Source organism: Vigna umbellata, chromosome 7, assembly GCF_029865625.1.
Source record: "Vigna umbellata cultivar VRB3 chromosome 7, Vumbellata_1.0, whole genome shotgun sequence".
Lineage (NCBI taxonomy): Eukaryota > Viridiplantae > Streptophyta > Magnoliopsida > Fabales > Fabaceae > Vigna > Vigna umbellata.
In genome coordinates this window covers 17,240,354-17,253,966 of record NC_142171.1, presented here as the reverse complement: position 1 = coordinate 17,253,966, position 13,613 = coordinate 17,240,354, and the positions used below count along the sequence as shown (strand labels likewise).

The 13,613-nt window shown below is 33.9% G+C and overlaps 3 long non-coding RNA genes across 14 annotated transcripts; all 3 read left to right on the top strand.

The window, feature by feature from the left end:
- The first annotated feature begins 82 nt into the window (after positions 1–82).
- On the top strand, positions 83–1,062 carry LOC148195266 (uncharacterized). The gene is made up of 3 exons (XR_015780661.1): positions 83–219; positions 449–484; positions 626–1,062. It is a non-coding gene; the product is annotated as an uncharacterized LOC148195266 (long non-coding RNA).
- A 729-nt stretch (positions 1,063–1,791) lies between these two features.
- On the top strand, positions 1,792–11,761 carry LOC148195265 (uncharacterized). Of its 12 annotated transcripts, XR_015780970.1 has the most exons (20): positions 1,793–2,063; positions 2,171–2,593; positions 2,824–2,859; positions 3,025–3,063; positions 3,218–3,326; positions 3,430–4,231; positions 4,460–4,495; positions 4,637–4,729; positions 4,823–4,919; positions 5,187–5,463; positions 5,571–5,821; positions 5,903–5,993; positions 6,275–6,381; positions 7,403–7,494; positions 7,574–10,280; positions 10,371–10,461; positions 10,694–10,729; positions 10,936–11,028; positions 11,122–11,218; positions 11,487–11,760. It is a non-coding gene; the product is annotated as an uncharacterized LOC148195265 (long non-coding RNA). The 12 variants fall into 12 exon arrangements; XR_015780972.1 differs by having other exon boundaries at positions 1,792–2,063; positions 5,571–5,594; positions 5,749–5,812; positions 7,574–10,729; positions 11,487–11,761; XR_015780971.1 differs by having other exon boundaries at positions 1,792–2,063; positions 5,571–5,594; positions 5,749–5,821; positions 7,574–10,729; positions 11,487–11,761.
- A 407-nt stretch (positions 11,762–12,168) lies between these two features.
- LOC148195264 (uncharacterized) lies at positions 12,169–13,140 on the top strand. The gene is made up of 3 exons (XR_015780662.1): positions 12,169–12,297; positions 12,527–12,562; positions 12,704–13,140. It is a non-coding gene; the product is annotated as an uncharacterized LOC148195264 (long non-coding RNA).
- The last annotated feature ends 473 nt before the right edge of the window (positions 13,141–13,613 follow it).

The following is a 13,613-nucleotide window of genomic DNA, read 5'->3' as shown; positions in this document are numbered from 1 at the left end:
GAATTAAGGGAGCACAAAGTTGTCCAGAAACAACAAAAGTGGAGCACCTGATTTTCGTTTTCCTTTATTTTGTCCACAAAGTTTAGCTTTATTTTGTTTCAACATATTAATTCTAACTCCTTTGGCAGCCTTCTTGGGTAATTGATGAAGAATTTGGCGTGGGTTATCGCGAGAAAAGATCTGCACCAATTGTGACTAAATCTTCTGTTGAACAATACGGTTAGTATGTTAATTTTTTTTCCTTAGGTAATTCTTGGTTGATTGAAAAACTTTGTTTCATGAGTTGAAGTGCTTAGCATATGACAAATTCTCCTTTTGTACATAAGTTTGCATATTGGATCCTTGTTTATATGTTTTGGTATTTTATTTTTTTTGCATATGATATGGTATTATTTTTTTTTTGTAGCATTTTTTTTTTTGAGCTTAATTCATATATACTGGTTTGTAGGGTGCCAATCCAGCAGAATGAATTATGAGCATGGAGGTAAATTTTATTTTGAATTCCCTTTCCTTATGTTTTCTGCAGTATTCATGTTTTGAACACTTTTGGTTTTTGTTGGCCCTAGAAATGAAATTGATCATCATTTATTAACAACATTTTTAATTTCGTTTATTTTGGGCCTAGCTTTGTTCTTTGGTGTTCGTACAAAAGACCGCATGTCAAAGGACCTCATCTGTCGAGAAATCCAATTAGAAGCCGCGAGGGAGGATCGAAAAGGTGTTAACTGTTAGTCTCTACGGTATGTTTTTTGTGCAATTGTTCTATTGCAAAGGTTTGATGATTTTTTTGATGTTACTTATGTTATTACAAACATTGGGTCAAAGCAAATGCGGATCCGAACCTGTTACGTGCCTGACCACGTAACTTGCCTTCACACAGTGAACGGAACAATACTCAAGTGAATAAAAACTCTTTATTATTGAAACTCTGGAAATAACGAACACAACCAATGACTGGGAGCAGGTTCTCCTTCAGTCACACGAGAGCATAACCTCTCTTACAATATTCCAATAATCAAAAACATATCCTGACCCTAGGTGCCTCGCCTAATTAATACTAATTACTCCTTCCAGAAATGGTAAGGAATAATCCTAATTGCCAATTTATTATAATTAAACTTAATTGCCTATTTAATATAATTATCTGGAAAGAATAAATCTGTCCTTATTAACTCTATTTATTACTGCCTTAATTACAGTAATAATCTGCCTATCCTCCCGCTTGCCAGCTATTTATTATGGACGCTCGTTCCTGTTAGGACGTTCGTCCTCGCCCATCGTCGGGACGCTCGTCCTCTCGTCCATGTTAGGACGTTCGTCCATATTCTGCTCGTCCTCGCTCGTCCTCGCCCCTTGCTCCGAACGTTCGTCCATGTTAGGACGTTCGACCTCGCCCATCATCTTCCTCCTGTATTTCTTTCTCTCATACACTCGCCAGGCCCTAACAGAACCTGTGCTCTGGATGTCTAGTAGTTTGGATTTATTCAAGTAGAAACTCGAGTTTTACAACTCCCAAGGTAGATTATTGTATATCTATGCTACTACTCTGTAATTTTTATCATGCATTCTTAGTATTTTTTTAATTTATTTATTTTGTTTGAGATAAGCTATATACAGAGTTGTAGTTTTATCAATTGTTTGTCCTACTAATGTTTTGTTCAATATAAAGTTGTGTTCAGTTGGAGATCAAATTTTTATTATGTTTTGTGAGGCTAACTTGGCCTAAGTCTATTGGCAGATTGAGAGAGTTCAGCCTAACTGACCTTCTAATTGTTTCTTGTGCAGATTGCTTAAACTGGAGTGCAATCAACGTAACAAAAGAGAAAATTGCTATTGCATTTACTTCAACTTTTAAAATTGTTTACTACTACGACATTCACTTCCAATTTTTTAAATTTGTTTGCTGATTTATGTGCAGATGACAGTCTGTGCAGTTTGATTTTGGTATATTCTTGATTGCCATTTAGTTCCATCTCAATTGGAGTCAAGTATTTCTGAGTAGACAGCAGCAACAACACCTAAGTGTGGAGCTTGGAGCAGGCTAGAAACAACCATCCAAATAGGCAAGTTGTCTAACTTACCCTTGTTTTGAATTGTTGCTTCGGTTTTAGCTCTTAAGTGATAGTATTGAATGCATACTCTACTGATTGAAGTTTAAATATCTGTGCAGCTTTGGATTCATGAGAATAGGAAGGCTAGTGCACAAGATTGCAAATTGAGTGCAACTAGGATCCATTTTCCACGTCAATTGTGCAAGACCGGGAAAGGGAGAAATCTTTATCTTGTGCATTGTATCTTGTAATCTCTTTAGCCAAGAGGATATTAAGCTGTGTGACATATGTGTGCAGGATTGGAAAATCAGACCAAAAGAATTGAATTAAGGGAGCACAAAGTTGTCCAGAAACAACAAAAGTGGAGCACGTGATTTTTGTTTTCTTTTATTTTGTCCACAAAGTTTAGCTTTATTTTGTTTCAACATATTAATTCTAACTCCTTTGGCAGCCTTCTTGGGTAATTGATGAAGAATTTGGAACGGGTTATCGCGAGAAAAAATCTGCACCAATTTTGACTAAATCTTCTGTTGAACAATACGGTTAGTATGTTAATCTTTTTTTCCCTAGGTAATTCTTAGTTGATTGAAAAACTTTGTTTCATGCGTTGAAGTGCTTAGCACATGACAAATTCCCCTTTTGTACATCAGTTTGCATATTGGATCCTTGTTTATATGTTTTGATATTTTATGTTTTTGCATATGATATGATACTATTTTTATTTTCTAGCATTTTGTTCTTTTGAGCTTAATTCATTTATACTGGTTTGCAGGGTACCAATCCAGCAGAATGAATTATGAGCATGGAGGTAAATTTTATTTTGAATTCCCTTGCCTTCTGTTTTCTGTGTTTTTCCCATCTTAATTTTGCTGCTCGCCTGGAAGTAGTTAACCAATTAACCATGAGAGTTTTACTATGTGTTTCTATTTGTTTTATACTTCTTGTGGGACTCTTCACAATAAATACTTTGCAGCTCAACTAGGAGTGGAGAAAGTGGTTGACTTCATAAATGGTATTCTTTAAAATTTGTAATTCCATATATTTCTTGTCGTTGTTAGAAAAAATTTCATTATCTACGATGACTTATTATGTTTATCTTTTTCATTATGAAATTATTCAAGTTCATTATTGCTCTATAAAACTAATTGAATTTTATTGGCTTTAAGGAAGAATAAGATACTTGCTGAAATGGGAACTGTTACCCAGTTCTTGGGTCCACCATTAACTGTCAACGATCAAAATGTAACAAACGTTTGGTTGCAGATGAAAGTTAAGGTACAATATTACATTTGATTTGTTTCTTCAAATATAATTAGTTGTAGTAATTGTCTGCAATTGAAAATTGTTTGTCTTATCATGATTTTTCTTTGTTGTGTAGCTTGGAGGCTTGAATTATGTACTACCCGATGAAGTCGTAGTTGTATCTAACGCTCTCACCCTCATTATTGGCACTGCTGTGTCCCTTAGCTCCCAAGAGCTACTCCTTCAATTGACAGATAAGAAATCTTATGTTCTCCTTATGACACTATTTATTTTGAATGAAGAATTGTTTAGCATTGTATGAGTACCATGTATGTGTATATGAGCCATAGGGCATAGGGCATAGGGCATAGGGCATAGGGCATAGGGCATAGGGCATAGGGCATAGGGCATAGGGCATAGGGCATAGGGCATAGGGCATAGGGCATAGGGCATAGGGCATAGGGCATAGGGCATAGGGCATAGGGCATAGGGCATAGGGCATAGGGCATAGGGCATAGGGCATAGGGCATAGGGCATAGGGCATAGGGCATAGGGCATAGGGCAAAGGGCATAGGGGATAAGGGATAGGGCATAGGACATAGGGCATAGGGCATAGGGCATAAGACATAGGGCATTGTATCTTGCAATCTGTTTAGCCAAGAGGATATTAGGGCGTGTGATATATGTGTGCAGGATTGGAAAATCAGACGAAAAGAATTGAATTAAGGGAGCACAAAGTTGTCCAGAAACAACAAAAGTGGAGCACGTGATTTTCGTTTTCCTTTATTTTGTCCACAAAGTTTAGCTTTATTTTGTTTCAACATATTAATTCTAACTCCTTTGGCAGCCTTCTTGGGTAATTGATGAAGAATTTGGCGTGGGTTATCGCGAGAAAAAATCTGCACCAATTGTGACTAAATCTTTTGTTGAACAATACGGTTAGTATGTTAATTTTTTTTCCTTAGGTAATTCTTGGTTGATTGAAAAACTTTGTTTCATGAGTTGAAGTGCTTAGCATATGACAAATTCTCCTTTTGTACATAAGTTTGCATATTGGATCCTTGTTTATATGTTTTGGTATTTTATTTTTTTGCATATGATATGGTATTATTTTTTTTTTCTAGCATTTTGTTTTTTGAGCTTAATTCATATATACTGGTTTGTAGGGTGCCAATCCAGCAGAATGAATTATGAGCATGGAGGTAAATTTTATTTTGAATTCCCTTTCCTTATGTTTTCTGCAGTATTCATGTTTTGAACACTTTTGGTTTTTGTTGGCCCTAGATATGAAATTGATCATCATTTAGTAACAACATTTTTAATTTCGTTTATTTTGGGCCTAGCTTTGTTCTTTGGTGTTCCTACAAAAGACCGCATGTCAAAGGACCTCATCTGTCGAGAAATCCAATTAGAAGCCGCGTGGGAGGATCGAAAAGGTGTTAACTTTTAGTCTCTACGGTATGTTTTTTGTGCAATTGTTCTATTGCAAAGGTTTGATGATTTTTTTGATGTTACTTATGTTATTACAGACATTGGGTCCAAGCAAATGCGGATCCGAACTTGTGATCTGGATGTCTAGCAGTTTGGATTTATTCAAGTAGAAACTCGAGTTTTACAACTCTCAAGGTAGATTATTGTATATCTATGCTACTACTCTATCATTTTTATCATGCACTCTTAGCATTTTTTTAACTTATTTTTTTTGTTTGAGATAAGCTATATACAGAGTTGTAGTTTTATCAATTGTTTGTCCTATAATGTTTTGTTCAATGTAAAGTTGTGTTCAGTTGGAGATCAAATTTTTATTATGTTTTGTGAGGCTAACTTGGCCTAAATCTATTGGCAGATTGAGAGAGTTTAGCCTAACTGACTTGCTAATTGTTTCTTGTGCAGATTGCTTAAACTGGAGTGCAATCTACGTAACAAAAGAGAAAATTGCTATTGCATTTACTTCAACTTTTAAAATTGTTTACTACTACGACATTCACTTCTAATTTTTTAAATTTGTTTGCTGATTTATGTGCAGATGACAGTTTGTGCAGTTTGATTTTGGTATATTCTTGATTGCCATTTAGTTCCATCTCAATTGGAGTCAAGTATTTCTGAGTAGACAGCAGCAACAACACCTCAGTGTGGAGCTTGGAGCAGGCTAGAAAAACCATCCAAATAGGCAAGTTGTCTAACTTACCCTTGTTTTGAATTGTTGCTTCGGTTTTAGCTCTTAAGTGATAGTATTGAATGCATACTCTACTGATTGAAGTTTAAATATCTGTGCAGCTTTGGATTCATGAGAATAGGAAGGTTAGTGCACAAGATTGCAAATTGAGTGCAACTAGGATCCATTTTCCACGTCAATTGTGCAAGACCGGGAAAGGGAGAATTCTTTATCTTGTGCATTGTATCTTGCAATCTCTTTAGCCAAGAGGATATTAAGCTGTGTGATATATGTGTGCAGGATTGGAAAATCAGACCAAAAGAATTGAATTAAGGGAGCACAAAGTTGTCCAGAAGCAACAAAAGTGGAGCACGTGATTTTTGTTTTCCTTTATTTTGTCCACAAAGTTTAGCTTTATTTTGTTTCAACATATTAATTCTAACTCCTTTGGCAGCCTTCTTGGGTAATTGATGAAGAATTTGGCATGGGTTATCGCGAGAAAAAATCTGCACCAATTGTGACTAAATCTTCAGTTGAACAATACGGTTAGTATGTTGATCTTTTTTTCCTTAGGTAATTCTTAGTTGATTCAAAAACTTTGTTTCATGAGTTGAAGTGCTTAGCATATGACAAATTCTCCTTTTGTACATAAGTTTTCATATTGGATATTTGTTTATATGTTTTGATATTTTATTTTTTTGCATATGATATGATATTATTTTTATTTTCTAGTATTTTTGCATATTGGATCCTTCTAATCATATTTCTATCATTAATTTGACTTTACAAAGTCATAAAAGCTTTGAATTTTACTTCATAATTTCAGGTGGTACACTTTTTCTATTTCATAGAACGATTTTGAGGTACTTTAGAAAGTATGGATATAATTGGAGAAAGAAAAAGGATGGAAAGACTGTGAAAGAAGCTCATGAGGTTTCTTTTTCTATTTCATAGCTAGTTTCTTTTACTGTTTTAAGAGATTTCAGTTTTATTTTGCTTTTATAAAATATCTTTGCTGTTTTAAGAGTGTAGGTTTAGTTTCTATCCAATTTTCGTATTCTGTTTCAGATTTGATAGTGAGATTCTTAGTTATTTGTTGTTTTTAGATAGTGAGTTTCTATCCACTTCTCTTAACTTTCTTTTATAGTTTCAAACTTGTTTAGGTCGATACATTGAGGTTCTTAGTTGAGTTTTACAGGTTTTGCATGATTACTTGTCTACTATTTTTAGTTCTTGATTGTGAATGATTTATTGAGTTTCTAATTTGAGTTCATAGTTTCTAGCTAGATTTTACAATTTCTTTCAATAGAATTGAATAGTTTTTACATGAAATGTGAGTTTCGAACTAGTTTTGACAAATTTTATCCTTTGTGAGATTTGAGCCTTGCCTTACTTTCTTTCACTGTGTGATGCATTCCTGTTTATTTACATTTCAGAACTTGTATTGTTTATGTTATGCATTCGTGAATGATTTATGCATTCATTTTTCATAACACCTCTCTTTGATTTTAGCCTTGATTTTTATCTCTTTTTACCTCACCTATACCTTGGCCACATTACAAGCCTTGATTGAAGTCCTATTGATCTCGAGTGTATTTCTAATTCAATTGGTGTGATTAGAAGTTTTCCAAGTTTATGATGGCGTAAATTTGCATAATGTGTTGAGAGTTAAACACCTAGATGTTGAAGTATGAGGTTGTTCTTATATTGACATAATATAGAGAGATATCGAAACACCTCATATTCTGGGACCTGTGGGTTATGCAATTTTCCACCTTCATGTTAGGGCCATTCAGGATTTGTATGATGTATGCAATTTGATGTCCTGTCTATGAATGAGATTTGTCACAATTGTTGTTGTCTGCATACTTTGATTTTTAAATACTGTCTTCTTGCTTGCATGCATTTGGGATAATTAAGGTTGATTTTTCTTTTCCTTTCTTTTTTTATCTAGGGAAAATTATGAGACTTGTAGTTTACGGGCAAAGGCTATGGATGAAGGGCGATTGTTTGAGAAGCTGAAAGGCCCCCAAAAATAGAAATTTAGTATGTTCCAATCATATTTTTCTATACTATACTGCAAATAACTTGCCTTTGAATATTTTTAACCTTTGATTTCACGCAGAAATTCAAAAAGATTATATTCTCTGTTGACTATCAAAGAATCTGCGTAAGACATTCCTAAAGATGCCTAGTGCAAAGTCAGTTTGGGAGTTGTTACAAGTGATTTATACTTGGAGCAGGCTAGAAACAACCATCCAAATAGGGAAGTTGTCTAACTTACTCTTGTTTTGAATTGTTGCTTCTGTTTTAGCTCTTAAGTGAAGTATTTCATAGTTTTTGTATTTAGTTGCAGAATAAATGTATGAGTGTGACTTCCTACAGGACTATGCAGGTAGCTTTCTTAATTAAATTCCTTGGTATGTTTCATTGAGCTGCTGAAACTTTACATTTATTCTGATGTCTACTGATGAATACTTGACATATGATGCATTGGAATTTCTGGTGCTGCATTCTTTTGGGATATCTTCATATATATTATATTTAATACCACGTGTTTGCTACGCTCAACTCATTATTTAAAATCTAATATTAACAAGAATTGTAGGATCTTTTTTGTCTTTGATCTATTCGGTAGCATTAGTCTAGGCATAAGCTAGTTTTTGTATTTTTAGTTTCAAGTTTGTAAATACCTGTAGTCATAACATAGTTAGATGAATTTGAAATTGCTTAGTTATTGTTTAGTTGATTATAGTAGTATTAGGTTTGTTCATATTTTATAAGTTCATTCTAATTTATAGTTAGTAGATTAGTTTTAAATTAATGAATTTTTGTATAGTATTTATTTGTATTGTTTTTAAGCTTTTTACATTAATTTTTACCAATTAGAACTTGTTGAGATGGCTTCTGTTACATTTCCCTTGGTTTAGTAAGTCATAATTCTGCATAGCTTTTAAACATGCGTAGTTTTAGTGGATAGATTTTAGTGAATAGGTCAAAGTTCGAATCTATCATCAATTATAGTAGTTAACTTTGTTTCTAGCTTTCATTAGTTGTTTGAAACCTGTAGGAATCAGGTTAGTTAGTTTTTAAGTTTTGTTTGTAGGAGTACTTAGTGTCAGGTTAGTTAGTTTTTAAGTTGTGTTTGTAGGAGTACTTAGTGTTATGTGCTGTTTTTTTGATTTAATCCAGTTTCTTAGATTTATATAGTCACATTTTATATTTTCACCCTTATGAATAAAATATGAGTTCAGTTAGTTCAGTTAAGTGATTTTAAAGTTGTGTGCATAGTTACTTTGTTATTAGGTAGTGTTAAAATCATATTTTAGAACTAGTGCAGTTTTATTAACCTTATTTTATTAGTTAGTGCTGTAATTATTAGTAGTACAGGTATATTTTGATTTGCTAATGATTCTTAGTAACTAGTTCAGTCTTTTGTAACCTTTTAACATTCAAAACTTGTTTCGGCACTTGAGGTTTTATTATAGGGTAGTTACAATTCTTGCATTTTAACTTAGACTGTCAAGTATGTTAGGCTTTAGGTAAACAAATTTTTAGTTTGTGATAGAAATAGATATTGTAGTAGTTCTTAGACTCGGCACTTGAGGTTTTATTATAGGGTACTTACAATTCTTGCATTTTAACTTAGACTGTCAAGTATGTTAGGCTTTAGGTAGACAAATTTTTAGTTTGTGATAGAAATAGATATTGTAGTAGTTCTTAGACTGTTTGAACCATTTTGAATATGTTTAGATAGCTTTTATGTTGTATATATGACATATTAGTGCAATTTATAGTTTCTATGTAGTACAACTTAAGATGAACCTGTTAAGTATATTGTATTTTTGTTGGCATATCTATTATTGATCCAGTTTCAGGTTTTTATCCTTGATTATAATGTCAGTGTTGCTGAATTGCTGAGTTTTTGGTTAAAATTACTACAATTCAGTTCAAAACTAGTATAGTTAGTAGTGCAGTTCAGTTTATATTGTAATTTTGTACAATTTGATAAAACAAAAAATAGTTCAGTTGAGTTTGTCTGAACTATTTTTTAGTTTAACTCAGTTTAGACAAACTAGTTTTTAGTTCAGTGTAGTTTTTAATAGTGTAGTGCAGTTCGATTTGATTTGCCCACTCCTAATATTCGGTGGTGGTAGTGATCCACAGGATTCTTTGGTCCATGCTTAATTTCCTTAACAATCAGCTGAGTGTTTTATCCTTTGAGTATGTCAAGCTTCTAGAGAGAAAGTAGAGCGTAGTGTGCTTTGTCAGGTAAGTCTATTGGCAGATTGAGAGAGCTTAGCCTAACTGACTTGCTAATTGTTTCTTGTGCAGATTGCTTAAACTGGAGTGCAATCAACATAACAAAAGAGAAAATTGCTATTGCATTTACTTCAACTTTTAAATTTGTTTACTACTACGACATTCACTTCCAATATTTTAAATTTTTTTTGCTGATTTATGTGCATATGTCAGTTTGTCCAGTTTGATTTTGGTATATTCTTGATTGCCATTTAGTTCCATCTTAATTGCAGTCTAATTGGAGTCAAGTATTTTTGAGTAGACAGCAGCAACAACACCTCAGTGTGGAGCTTGGAGCAGGCTAGAAACAACCATCCAAATAGGAAAGTTGTCTAACTTACCCTTGTTTTGAATTGTTGCTTCGGTTTTAGCTCTTAAGTGATAGTATTGAATGGATACTTTACTGATTGAAGTTTAAATATCTGTGCAGCTTTGGATTCATGAGAATAGGAAGGTTAATGAACAAGATTGCAAAATCAGACCAAAAGAATTGAATTAAGGGAGCACAAAGTTGTCCAAAAACAACAAAAGTGGAGCACGTGATTTTTGTTTTCCTTTATTTTGTCCACAAAGTTTAGCTTTATTTTGTTTCAACATATTAATTCTAACTCCTTTGGCAGCCTTCTTGGGTAATTGATGAAGAATTTAGCATGGGTTAGCGCGAGAAAAAATCTGCACCAATTGTGACTAAATCTTCAGTTGAACAATACGGTTATTATGTTAATCTTTTTTCCCTTAGGTGATTCGTAGTTGATTGTAAAACTTGGTTTCATGAGTTGAAGGGTTTATCGTATGACAGATTTTCCTTTTGTACATAAGTTTGCATATTGGATCCTTGTTTATATGTTTTGATATTTTGTTTTTTTGGATATAATATGATAATATTTTTATTTTCTAGCATTTTGTTCTTTTGAGCTTAATTTATATATATACTGGTTTGCAGGGTGCCAATCCAGGAGAATGAATTTTGAGCATGGAGGTAAATTTTATTTTGAATTCCCTTTCCTTCTGTGTTCTGTGTTTCTTCCATCTTAATTTTGCTGCTCTCTTGGAAGTAGTTACCCTACATGTGGAGTTTTCTGCAGTATTCATGTTTTGAACTCTTTTGGTCTTTCTTGGCCCTAGATATGAAATTGATCATCATTTAGTAACAACATTTTTTAATTTCGCTTATTTTGGGCCTAGCTTTGTGCTTTGGTGTTCCTACAAAAGATCGCATGTCAAAGGACCTCATCTGTCGAGAAATCCAATTAGAAGCCGCGAGGGAGGATCGAAAAGGTGTTAACTGTTAGTCTCTACGATATATTTTTTTTGCAATTGTTCTATTGCAAATGTTTGATGATTTTTTTGATGTTACTTATGTTATTACAGACATTGGGTCAAAGCAAATACGGATCCGAACCTGTGCTCTGGATGTCTAGCAGTTTGGATTTATTCAAGTAGAAACTCGAGTTTTACAACTCCCAAGGTAGATTATTGTATATCTATGCTACTACTCTGTAATTTTTATCATGCATTCTTACTATTTTTTTAATTTATTTTTTTTGTTTGAGATAAGCTATATACAGAGTTGTAGTTTTATCAATTGTTTGTCCTACTAATGTTTTGTTCAATATAAAGTTGTGTTCAGTTGGAGATCAAATTTTTATTATGTTTTGTGAGGCTAACTTGGCCTAAGTCTATTGACAGATTGAGAGAGTTCAGCCTAACTGACTTGCTAATTGTTTCTTGTGCAGATTGCTTAAACTGGAGTGCAATCAACATAACAAAAGAGAAAATTGCTATTGCATTTACTTCAACTTTTAAAATTGTTTACTACTACGACATTCACTTCCAATTTTTTAAATTTGTTTGCTGATTTATGTGCAGATGACAGTTTGTGCAGTTTGATTTTGGTATATTCTTTATTGCCATTTAGTTCCATCTCATTTGGAGTCAAGTATTTCTGAGTAGACAGCAGCAACAACACCTAAGTGTGGAGTTTGGAGCAGGCTAGAAACAACCATCCAAATAATAGGCAAGTTGTCTAACTTACCCTTGTTTTGAATTGTTGCTTCGGTTTTAGCTCTTAAGTGATAGTATTGAATGCATACTCTACTGATTGAAGTTTAAATATCTGTGCAGCTTTGGATTCATGAGAATAGGAAGGTTAGTGCAGAAGATTGCAAATTGAGTGCAACTAGGATCTATTTTCCACGTCAATTGTGCAAGACCGGGAAAGGGAGAATTCTTTATCTTGTGCATTGTATCTTGCAATCTGTTTAGCCAAGAGGATATTAAGCTGTGTGATATATGTGTGCAGGATTGGAAAATCAGACGAAAAGAATTGAATTAAGGGAGCACAAAGTTGTCCAGAAACAACAAAAGTGGAGCACCTGATTTTCGTTTTCCTTTATTTTGTCCACAAAGTTTAGCTTTATTTTGTTTCAACATATTAATTCTAACTCCTTTGGCAGCCTTCTTGGGTAATTGATGAAGAATTTGGCGTGGGTTATCGCGAGAAAAGATCTGCACCAATTGTGACTAAATCTTCTGTTGAACAATACGGTTAGTATGTTAATTTTTTTTCCTTAGGTAATTCTTGGTTGATTGAAAAACTTTGTTTCATGAGTTGAAGTGCTTAGCATATGACAAATTCTCCTTTTGTACATAAGTTTGCATATTGGATCCTTGTTTATATGTTTTGGTATTTTATTTTTTTTGCATATGATATGGTATTATTTTTTTTTTGTAGCATTTTTTTTTTTGAGCTTAATTCATATATACTGGTTTGTAGGGTGCCAATCCAGCAGAATGAATTATGAGCATGGAGGTAAATTTTATTTTGAATTCCCTTTCCTTATGTTTTCTGCAGTATTCATGTTTTGAACACTTTTGGTTTTTGTTGGCCCTAGAAATGAAATTGATCATCATTTATTAACAACATTTTTAATTTCGTTTATTTTGGGCCTAGCTTTGTTCTTTGGTGTTCGTACAAAAGACCGCATGTCAAAGGACCTCATCTGTCGAGAAATCCAATTAGAAGCCGCGAGGGAGGATCGAAAAGGTGTTAACTGTTAGTCTCTACGGTATGTTTTTTGTGCAATTGTTCTATTGCAAAGGTTTGATGATTTTTTTGATGTTACTTATGTTATTACAAACATTGGGTCAAAGCAAATGCGGATCCGAACCTGTTACGTGCCTGACCACGTAACTTGCCTTCACACAGTGAACGGAACAATACTCAAGTGAATAAAAACTCTTTATTATTGAAACTCTGGAAATAACGAACACAACCAATGACTGGGAGCAGGTTCTCCTTCAGTCACACGAGAGCATAACCTCTCTTACAATATTCCAATAATCAAAAACATATCCTGACCCTAGGTGCCTCGCCTAATTAATACTAATTACTCCTTCCAGAAATGGTAAGGAATAATCCTAATTGCCAATTTATTATAATTAAACTTAATTGCCTATTTAATATAATTATCTGGAAAGAATAAATCTGTCCTTATTAACTCTATTTATTACTGCCTTAATTACAGTAATAATCTGCCTATCCTCCCGCTTGCCAGCTATTTATTATGGACGCTCGTTCCTGTTAGGACGTTCGTCCTCGCCCATCGTCGGGACGCTCGTCCTCTCGTCCATGTTAGGACGTTCGTCCATATTCTGCTCGTCCTCGCTCGTCCTCGCCCCTTGCTCCGAACGTTCGTCCATGTTAGGACGTTCGACCTCGCCCATCATCTTCCTCCTGTATTTCTTTCTCTCATACACTCGCCAGGCCCTAACAGAACCTGTGCTCTGGATGTCTAGTAGTTTGGATTTATTCAAGTAGAAACTCGAGTTTTACAACTCCCAAGGTAGATTATTGTATATCT